The following is a 12128-nucleotide window of genomic DNA, read 5'->3' on the forward strand; positions in this document are numbered from 1 at the left end:
TTTGATGCCTGTCGTCAGCAACACACGCACAAGTGATTATCATTTTATGTTCTTAGTTGAAAATAGATTTTTTTTATCCCCAAACAATATAATGGATGTTTACAATTAATGTGTTCAATGGACACTTGATTTGTTCAATTGAAACTACAATGACTGATGTCACAAACACTCCTACAAGGCTATAATGTTCAAGATCTGCATTATTCACTTGGATACGAACGCTCTCTTTCATATCCAAGCAACAGATAGAATGCTGAGCTCTTACAGTGTGTTGTTAAAAGTAATTAAAAGAGAGGTGTGCACGAGCACTACCAACTCGGGAGATCATTAGATTACATAGGGAAAGAACAACTTTGCTTTGGAATGCCATTTTACTAAACAGTGTCTTGTTAGTTTACAATTATGGCTTTTGCTGTTTAAATATTAAATGTACACATAGCAGTAACACCAGGGTGGCATCAAAAGGCCTCTACGTTGTGGAATTCACCCAGCTCTCCCATGGTAATTTTGCCTCTGAAGCAAGTGCCAGGAATATCCCTTATGGGAGTTAGTTACTGTTGTTGTTGAGAGTCGGTTGAAACACAAAACAAATATATAATTGAGTATTCCTAAATAATACATTAATGCTCTAAGTTTAATCATTTAGTTTGGCCTGAGGGTATGTAATCCTTGTGTGACTATATGTAAGGTGACTACAGAGTATGTACTGCCCTTTTTGGGGAAAGAGGCCCTAGTGACAGAAAAGGGGAAAAGGACAGCTTGTCTCACAGCCTTGTGTGGCACTAAACTTTTTGAACCATGTATTTAGCACTGACATGCCCCCTACAGTATACTAAGCAAGTCAAATAAACAAAGTAATTGTCCATTTGGTAAATAACGTAGGAAATAGGACTGGTATGTTTATGAAAGAGATTTTAACATCAGCCCTCAAAACTGGCTATTAAAGTTAAAGATCATGGGACGGCGATGCATCATATGTTAATGTTTGTTGCTGAATGAACCATCTAGGATTTGAATTGTCTCTAGGTAAGTCCCACTGACCTCTTTGTCTGTGTCAGCAATAAATAATCAGATCCACAAAAGCACATATCTCTTTGGGATTGACATTACCACATGAATCACTGAGGGCTGTAATTTGTAAATTATATAGTGTGTGCATTGATCACACCAGTTGACCACTAAAAGTCTCAAAGACTGGTTGAATCTGAGACGTCGATCGCCAGGACAAATAGCCCCAGACAGGCAGGCCCATTTTGTACATTGTGTGTAGTAATTGGTCAAGTCCTGAGGCACGACACGTTTCAACATGGCACCCATTTATGTAAAGAGGCCAATGGATGAAATATTAAACAGATGAATAATGGAACGAAACCATTCGACCAGCTGACATCCATTATTCTTCAACTATGTGTCGCATTGATTGTGCATTTTTGTTCACAGCGCAATCAAAACACTGGCTATTTTAGCTTCTCTCCAGGTCCTGACTCTTTTCCCTGGCTTGCGGGAAAGTTGATAGAGCATGGCTAATTCACTGGTGCTCAGAGGTAACATTTGCAGCTTTAAAAGCCTTTCACCTTTGAAAAGCAGACAGTGAGACAGGTGGTCTCAGTGCGTTCACCCACGTAGAGGAAGGAGAAGGGCTATTACCGTCATTATTACACAAAGTAGTCTGTGGTGCAAAAAAAGCCTCCTGCCTTTCATATTAAGTTTGCTTTGGCATCTCAACTGTCATATCTTGTTATTGCTGGAGGCGAGAGGAGAAGCAAGTGTTTGTCTCAAACTGAGGCGCACAGGATTTTTTTCACAAGATGGGATGATGAGGGGTAAGAATCATACTGTCAAATCTGTCTGTGAAGGACTGGCTACATCAGCTTTTCCTGTTCAAAGTCTTTGATGTGGGAAGAAGACAGCGAGCCTTTGATTGTGCATCTTTGATTTTTAAGTCGAAGCCTTTATAAGCCATTTCTATACACACTATATCGAATAACAGATGATAGATCTAACTGTGGCTTTTGTACTGAGTGTGCTGCTAGAATGGGAGTTTTGATTAAATCAATCAGAAAAAAACACTGTGTGAATCAAAAGAAACTCAACTATCAAGTCAGCACTCTCCCAGTGCATGAAGAGTGTTGATATACCTTAACCCAGAAAACTCTGCATACTCTGAAGACCTGGATATCTGTAAACAAGTGTTACCTGACATGTGTTACTCAACATACTGTAAGTGTTACCCAACAATGGAAGTACTGTGAATTCATTTCCAATGTTACCTCTGAAAATAGAGACATTTGACATAACTGCAGGAAACAGAGATCATGGAGCATGTTGCCCTTTTAAATTTGGCCTGTGAATTTCACTGTATCATGTCTGGATCTCCCTAATACTTACTCACATGTTGCACAAGCAGTGGATTGACAGGTATGTCTGTTAATGTCCTCTAAGGCCTGGTATAAAGAGACATAAGCTACACATGGTTATAGCTCTATTCCCTCTTGCAAGGGCACTTTATCAGCAGGCGTATGGCCTCATGAGTCTTCTCAAGCACCCCCTGTGGATAGGCCAAATACCCCCCAGGGGCCCTAGTACCCCAGGTTGGGAACCACTGCTCTATACTCTCAGAACGTACATAGTTCTGAGTGGCAATAGTAACCAGCATTCACAGAGTGCTTGATAACAGTATGCCTCCTCTTTGGGCATTGCTTATCCACATTGTATCAGATCAGTCAGACTTTAAAGCAGGTTAACACTAAAGGTCAGAGAAACACCATCAAAGACACTGCAAATGCTATCCCTCATTGGAGACCTTTAGGGGCCCAACATGAGAGAGGATCTGTCGAGAGCTCATTTCTCTCATTTCCCTTGAACTACTAACACTTCTCAGAACATTCTGACCTCCATCTTCTGTGTCTCAAATGTTATTACTGGAGAGCCAGAGGGGAAGATAGTGTCCTTAGCATGAAGTGTAGAGATGTCAAATTACTCCGCTGATTGAAGAAGACTGGGATGGCTTTGTCACCGTCATGGCAGAGAGGAAGTGGATGAGCACAGCAAGTCACCTCATGAGTGTAACGATGTTCGTCTGAGGAAGAAGGAGTAGACCAAAGCGCAGCGTGGTACATGTTCATATTTCCTTTAATTAACTGAACGCTAAATACAAAAGAACAAGAGAATAAATGAAAACTGAAATAGTCCGGTATGGTGCAAACACTGAAACGGAAAACAATTACCCACAACCCATAGTGGGAAAGCAGGCTGCCTAAGTGACAATGAGAGAATTTTGACTGAGTCAGTCTATGAGTGGAGACCTCAGGTTCTCAGGTGAAACACGTTCTGAATTTTTTTTCTTGAATATTCCTGTAGGAACTGCAAACGTTCAAGCTGCTATGAAGAGTTAAGGCCTCATACAATGAAAGTGATTGTGATGGCAATATGAGTCAGTAATTATATTGCAGTAATGTGAACACTAAGTAATTAAAGTTACTCAATAGATGTCATGTTTTCCGGGGCTCCAGAGTGGCACTGCGGTCTAAGGCACTGCATCTCAGTGCTAGAGGAGTCGCCACAGACCCTCGTTTGATTCCAGGCTGTATCACAACCGCCTGTGATTGGGAGTCCCATAGGGCAGTGCACAATTGGCCCAGCGTCGTTAGGGTTTGTCCAGGGTAGGCCGTCATTGAAAATTAGAATTTGTTTAACTAACTTGCCTAGTTAAATAAAGTGCCATGCACAGACAAGCTTTAAGCTCAAACCGGCATGCCAGGAAAACCACTATTGGCCTCTTTGTTAATCTATATTTTGATTCTATGCCCATGAGAAGGTTGACTGATTCATTGTTCAAGGGAACCTGATTAAGTAAAAGTATGCTGATTTGCAGGTAAAACATTTTTGGGGGAGGAGTTCTAAACTAAGATGTGGGTGACTCCATGGGCTACTTTGAAATTCCATCTCATCAGCCTTATCTCCTTAAATCATATATAATTGATTTTATTTTGGTTGTCATGACAACTGTGGAACTCTTTGAAGCCATTTTATTGCTTCTGGGGAGGAGTTGTAATGACTTTCAACTTTATAGCACCACAAATAGACTGTGCAGCGCTGGAGCATAAACATCGTGCACCCTAGGCTTTGTGAAACAGAAAAACTGACACGTGTAGAGATAGAGGAGGCGGAGAAGGATAAAAATGTGATAAAGACGTGACAGACACCTGCTGTGAGGACTTGCTAATGAAGCCCGTACAATGAAACGAGAACGTGCAGCTTTGCAAACACAACAGGCAGCACATAGTAAAACTTTTTTGAGAGGGTTCTTTCAGCTTTCTATTGTCTCTGAGATGCTTGACAACAGGAAACATATGGCACTAAGTGAATCTGGCAGCCAGAACTGAGGCACCCCAGAGCTCATCACACATCATGGAAACCTAATTAATACGGTAATGGAGTCAGTAGTTTTATGCTGGAATTAAGATATCGGCTGTCAAAAAAATAAATGACTGTAATTCTATAGATGCTGTTTTAAGTGATGGATCACAGAAGAACAGGAGCAGATGGCATCCCTAGCCGCGTCCTTCAAGCATGAGCTGGCTGGAGTGTTTACAGACATGTTCAAATTCTTCCTATCCCAATCTACTGTCCCCACATGCTTCAACATGTCCACCATTGTTCCTGTACCCAAGAAAGCAAAGGTAAATTAATTAAATGACTATCACCCCATAGCACTAACTTCTGTCATCATAAAGTAATTTGAGACACTAGTCAAGGATCATATCACATCTACCTTACCTGACACCCTAGACCCACTTAAATTGTCTTACCGCCCCAATAGATCCACAGACGATGCAATCGCCATCACACTGCACACTGCCCTACCCCATCTAGACAAGAGGAATACCTATGTAAGAATGCTGTTCATTGACTATAGCTCAGCATTCAGCACCATCGTACCCTCCAAGCTCCTCATTAAGCTTGAGGCTCTGGGCCCCACAAGGATGTGCTCAACCCCCTCCTGTACTCCCTGTTCGCCTCCAACTCAATCATCAAGTTTGCAGATGACACAACAGTAGTAGGCCTGATTACCAACAAGACAGCCTACAGGGAGGAGGTGAGGGCCCTGGGAGTCTAGTGCCAGGAAAATAACCTCTCACCCAATGTCAACAAAACAAAGGAGCTGATCGTGGACTTCAGGAAACAGTAGTGGGAGCACCCCCCTATTCACGTCGACGGGACCGCAGAAGAGAAGGTGGAAAGCTTCAAGTTCCCTGGCGTATATATCACTGACAAACTGAAATGGTCCACCCACACAGGCATTGTGGTGAAGAAGGCACAACAAATTTGGCTTGTCACCTAAAACCCTCACAAACGATGTCACAGGAAGGTCAAAAAGATCCTCAAGGACAACAACCACCCGAGCCACTGCCTGTTCACCCCGTTATCATCTAGAAAGTGAGGTCAGTACAGGTGCATCAAAGCTGGGACCGAGAGACTGAAAAACAGAATCTATCAAGGCCATCAGACTGTTAAATTATGTTAAATAGCCATCAATAGCACATTAGAGGCTCATGCCCTGTATGCATAGACTTGAAATCACTGGCCACTTTAATAATTTGCATTACTCATCTCATACAGTGGGGCAAAAAAGTATTTAGTCAGCCACCAATTGTGCAAGTTCTCCCACTTAAAGAGATGAGAGGCCTATAATTTTCATCATAGGTACCACTTCAACAAAGACATACAAATTTTGAAAAAAAATCCAGAAAATCACATTGTAGGATTTTTAATGAATTTATTTGCAAATTATGGTGGAAAATAAGTATTTGGTCACCTACAAACAAACAAGATTTCTGGCTCTCACAGACCTGTAACTTCTTCTTTAAGAGGCTCCTCTGTCCTCCACTCGTTACCTGTATTAATGGCATCTGTTTGAACTTGTTATCAGTATAAAAGACACCTGTCCACAACCACAAACAGTCACACTCCTAACTCCACTATGGCCAAGACCAAAGAGCTGTCAAAGGACACCAGAAACAAAATTGTAGACCTGCACCAGGCTGGGAAGACTGAATCTGCAATAGGTAAGCAGCTTGGTTTGAAGAAATCAACTGTGGAAGCAATTATTAGGAAATGGAAGACATACAAGACCACTGATAATCTCCCTCGATCTGGGGCTCCACGCAAGATCTCACCCCGTGGGGTCAAAATGATCACAAGAACGGTGAGCAAAAATCCCAGAACCACACGGGGGGACCTAGTGAATGACCTGCAGAGAGCTGGGACCAAAGTAACAAAGCCTACCATCAGTAACACACTACGCCGCCAGGGACTCAAATCCTGCAGTGCCAGACGTGTCCCCCTGCTTAAAGCCAGTACATGTCCAGGCCCGTCTGAAGTTTGCTAGAGAGCATTTGGATGATCCAGAAGAAGATTGGGAGAATGTCATATGGTCAGATAAAACCAAAATAGAACTTTTTGGTAAAAACTCAACTCGTCGTGTTTGGAGGACAAAGAATGCTGAGTTGCATCCAAAGAACACCATACCTACTGTGAAGCATGGGGGTGGAAACATCATGCTTTGGGGCTGTTTTTCTGCAAATGGACCAGGACGACTGATCTGTGTAAAGGAAAGAATGAATGGGGCCATGTATCGTGAGATTTTGAGTGAAAACCTCCTTCCATCAGCAAGGGCATTGAAGATGAAACGTGGCTGGGTCTTTCAGCATGACAATGATCCCAAACACACCACTCGGACAATGAAGGAGTGGCTTTGTAAGAAGCATTTCAAGGTCCTGGAGTGGCCTAGCCAGTCTCCAGATCTCAACCCCATAAAGAAGATCTTTGGAGGGGGTTGAAAGTCCGTGTTGCCCAGCAACAGCCCCAAAACATCACTGCTCTAGAGGAGATCTGCATGGAGGAATGGGCCAAAATACCAGCAACAGTGTGTGAAAACCTTGTGAAGACTTACAGAAAACATTTGACCTCTGTCATTGCCAACAATGGGTATATAACAAAGTATTGAGATAAACTTTTGTTATTGACCAAATACTTATTTTCCACCATAATTTGCAAATAAATTCATTAATAATCCTACAATGTGCTCTTCTGGAATTTTTTTCTCATTTTGTCTGTCATAGTTGAAGTGTACCTATGATGAAAATTACAGGCCTCTCTCATCTTTTTAAGTGGGAGAACTTGCACAATTGGTGGCTGACTAAATACTTTTTTGCCCCACTGTATGTATATACTGTATTCTAACCTATTCTGCTGTATCTTACACTTTGACATTGCTGGACCAAATATTTATATATACTTAATTCCATTCCTTTACTTTATATTTGTGTGTATTGTTGTGAACTTGTTATATATTACTGTTAGATATTACTACACTGTTAGAGCTAGAAACAAAAGCATTTCGCTACACCCACAATAACATCTGCTAAACACGTGTATGTGACAAATACAATTTGATTTGGATTGATTTGAGATGGAAAACTTTTTGAGTGTATATGTGTGTGGTGTGTTTGTGTGTTACCAGACACCCAACAGGAATATTTAGTACAGCCTCTGTAATGGTAGCTTTTTAAGTGCTTCCTTTGTCTATTATAACCCATAGCTGTAGTACTGACTCTGATGTTCCTCCCCCATCAGCCATTTTGCTGAGAATAAAGTGAGGCTAAAATATGTAGCTAGGGAATGGTTCGTAGGGGTTCCAGCTATGGAAAGAGGGGGAACCTGAAAGTAGAGAGAGGAGTGGTTCAGAACAGTTGGATATTCTCAGACAATCCTCTGCAACACTCATTTTCTTGTTTTCTCCTGCTCCATCAGTAAATCATTCATCTAACTAAAGGGCCTTATCTTTTTGCGGATGATTCATTCAAGTACCAGCACAGAACAGTAACAGTGTTGTTCCTTATAGAAGTCAGATAAAATAACAATCTTCCAGATATATTTAACTGATTAATATCAGTTATAAACTGCATACTCAATTTAAAAAAAAACTGTGTTTAATAAAAACGGAGTGTACAAAAGCAAAACAAAAGATAGAGCAAAAAAGTTTACAAAGTTGCCATGACTAGATACAGTCATATGAGGGTAACAACTTTGTTTTGGTTATTCGCCTGCCGTTTCCCACCCATCTGTCAGATACCTGTTATAGGAGGCGGAGGGAAAGCAGAGAAGTGAACACACCTAAAGTCAACCTTACATCACTCACAGTGTTCCATTCCAGGTTTCTGCTGTGGTTGCAAGCTGATGAATAACTCATCAGATAATGTGATTAATAATTTGTAATATGACAATTAATGTGTTGGAGGTTTCCTGCTGAAAGTTGGAGATGAAGTCAATGCTTTATCCATGTTTTTTTTATGTTGTTATATTCGGGAAGCTAGAAAGCTGAGCTTGCAGCAGAAAATAAAAATCAACAAGAAAGTTATGGGGAAATAGAAATGTGACTCATATCAACTTGCAGGCAAATTGTTACAAAGTGCTGAAGAAACTGAAACATGGACGTTTATAGCTCGAAACTACTGTATTTAGACATTTTAGAACTGCAAACTGGTGAATATAATTTCTTAGAGTTTCTCTTACAAGAGAAAACTGTACTGTAAAGAGTTGGAATACACCATATTCACATGTATATTTAAACATAAAAACAAAACACACTTTCTCAGGTTCCATAAACCCACGTGTTTACAGTGTTATGCATGAAACCACATAACATAATACATTTTCATAACATAATATATTGTTACATTTGTCGTTAAACAGGGAGCATGCCCAATACACCATCATTTAAAAACGTTAAATGTATCATCATTACCATCATCATCATGTTAACTTTTAAATATGATGGTTAACTAACTATAATGTTTGGCTAAATCTATATATTGGGCCGTTCTGGCTTGGAATTACTAACTTTACTAAGTAAAGCTTACTTACTTACTCACTTTACTTTTGTTATGTACTTGAGTGAAGACCCAAAAGCGGTTTTAACAGAAAACAGAGTTCTTTAATGAAAAACAGGAATGGCATAAATCCTCTTCCAACGTAGTCAATGGAACAAAAAGAACGTTAGTATAATGCAGGATGCACCTGCCAGGCAGACTCCGACAGGATAGGACAAGGTGGAAGCAAACGCGACGACAGCTTGCTTCTGGCATCAAAAACACAAACAAGAATCAGACACTGAAAGTAGCAGGAACAGAGAGAGAAATAGAGACCTAATCAGAGGGGGAAGAGAGAACAGGTGGGAAAGAGTGAATGAGCTAGTTAGGGAGGATGTAGAACAGCTGAAGAAAGAGAGACAGAGAAGGTAACCTAAAAAGACCAGCAGAGAGAGACAGAGTGAAGAGAAAGGACAGGAACAGACATAACAAGACATGACAGTACCCCCCCCCCCACTCACCGAGCGCCTCCTGGCGCACTCGAGGAGGAAACCTGGCGGCAACGGAGGAAATCATCGATCAGCGAACGGTCCAGCACGTCCCGAGAGGGAACCCAACTCCTCTCCTCAGGACCGTACCCCTCCCAATCCACTAGGTACTGATGACCACGGCCCCGAGGGCGCATGTCCAAAATCTTACGGACCCTGTAGATGGGTGCGCCCTCGACAAGGATGGGGGGGAGGGACGAGCGGGGCGCGAAGAACGGGCTTAACACAGGAGACATGGAAGACCGGGTGAACGCGACGAAGATAGCGCGGAGAAGAAGTCGCACTGCGACAGGATTAATGACCTGAGAAATACGGAACGGACCAATGAACCGCGGGGCCAACTTGCGAGAAGCTGTCTTAAGGGGAAGGTTCTGAGTGGAGAGCCATACTCTCTGACCGCAACAATATCTAGGACTCTTGGTCCTACGCTTATTAGCGGCCCTCACAGTCTGCGCCTATTACGGCAAAGTGCCGACCTGACCCCCTTCCAGGTGCGCTCGCAACGCTGGACAAAAGCCTGAGCGGAGGGGACGCTGGACTCGGCGAGCTGAGATGAGAACAGCGGAGGCTGGTACCCGAGGCTACTCTGAAAAGGAGATAGACCGGTAGCAGACGAGGGAAGCGAGTTGTGGGCGTACTCTGCCCAGGGAGCTGTTCTGACCAAGACGCAGGGTTACGAAAAGAAAGACTGCGTAAAATGCGACCAACAGTCTGATTGGCCCGTTCGGCTTGACCGTTAGACTGGGGATGAAAGCCGGACGAGAGACTGACGGAAGCCCCAATCAAACGGCAAAACTCCCTCCAAAATTGAGACGTGAACTGCGGGCCTCTGTCGGAAACGACGTCAGACGGAAGGCCATGAATTCGGAAAACATTCTCGATAATGATCTGAGCCGTCTCCTTAGCAGAAGGGAGCTTAGCGAGAGGAATGAAATGAGCCGCCTTAGAGAATCTATCGACAACCGTAAGAATAACTGTCTTCCCCGCTGATGAAGGCAGTCCGGTGATAAAATCTAAAGCGATGTGAGACCACGGTCGAGAGGGAATGGGAAGCGGTCTGAGACGGCCGGCAGGAGGAGAGTTCCCAGATTTAGTCTGCGCGCAGACCGAACAAGCGGCGACAAATCGACGCGCGTCACGTTCCCGAGTGGGCCACCAGAAACGCTGGCGAATGGAAGCGAGCGTACCCCGAACGCCGGGGTGGCCGGCTAACTTGGCAGAGTGGGCCCACTGAAGAACGGCCGGACGAGTAGGAACGGGAACGAACAGAAGGTTCCTAGGACAAGCTCGCGGCGACGGAGTGTGAGCGAGTGCTTGCTTTACCTGCCTCTCAATTCCCCAGACAGTCAACCCGACAACACGCCCGTCAGGGAGAATCCCCTCGGGGTCGGTGGAGACCTCAGAAGAACTGAAGAGACGAGATAAAGCATCAGGCTTGGTGTTTTTTGAGCCCGGACGATAAGAAATAACAAACTCGAAACGAGCGAAAAACAGAGCCCAACGAGCCTGACGCGCATTAAGTCGTTTGGCTGAACGGATGTACTCAAGGTTCCTATGGTCAGTCCAAACGACAAAAGGAACGGTCGCCCCCTCCAACCACTGTCGCCATTCGCCTAGGGCTAAGCGGATGGCGAGCAGTTCGCGATTACCAACATCATAGTTACGTTCTGACGGCGATAAGTGATGAGGGAAAAACGCGCAAGGATGGACCTTGCCGTCAGAGAGAGAGCACTGAGAAAGAATGGCTCCCACGCCCACCTCTGACGCGTCAACCTCAACAACAAACTGACTAGAGATGTCAGGTGTAACAAGAATAGGTGCGGAAGTAAAACGATTCTTAAGAAGATCAAAAGCTCCCTGGGCGGAAACGGACCACTTAAAGCACGTCTTAACAGAAGTAAGGGCTGTGAGGGGAGCTGCCACCTGACCGAAATTACGGATGAAACGACGATAGAAATTAGCGAAGCCCAGAAAGCGCTGCAGCTCGACGCGTGACTTAGGAACGGGCCAATCAATGACAGCCTGGACCTTAGCGGGATCCATCTTAATGCCCTCAGCGGAAATAACGGAACTGAGAAAAGGGACAGAGGCGGCATGAAAAGTGCACTTCTCAGCCTTCACATAAAGACAGTTCTCCAAAAGGCGCTGGAGGACGCGTCGCACGTGCTGAACATGAATCGAGAGAGACGGTGAAAAAAATCAGGATATCGTCCATGTAAACGAAAACAAAAATGTTCAGCATGTCTCTCAGGACGTCGTTAACTAGTGCCTGAAAGACAGCTGGAGCGTTAACGAGGCCGAAAGGAAGAACCCGGTATTCAAAGTGCCCTAACGGAGTGTTAAACGCCGTCTTCCACTCGTCCCCTCCCTGATGCGCACGAGATGGTAGGCGTTACGAAGGTCCAATTTGGTGAAAAACCTGGCTCCCTGCAGGATCTCGAAGGCTGAAGACATAAGAGGAAGCGGATAACGATTCTTAACCGTTATGTCATTCAGCCCTCGATAATCCACGCATGGGCGCAGGGACCCGTCCTTCTTCTGAACAAAAAAACCCCGCTCCGGCGGGAGAGGAGGAGGAGACTATGGTACCGGCGTCGAGCGAAACCGACAAATAATCCTCGAGAGCCTTACGTTCGGGAGCCGACAGAGAGTATAATCTACCCCGGGGGAGTAGTTCCCGGAAGGAGATCAATACTACAGTCATACG

The sequence above is a fragment of the Oncorhynchus masou genome, chromosome 11 (genome assembly GCF_036934945.1).
Source record: "Oncorhynchus masou masou isolate Uvic2021 chromosome 11, UVic_Omas_1.1, whole genome shotgun sequence".
Lineage (NCBI taxonomy): Eukaryota > Metazoa > Chordata > Actinopteri > Salmoniformes > Salmonidae > Oncorhynchus > Oncorhynchus masou.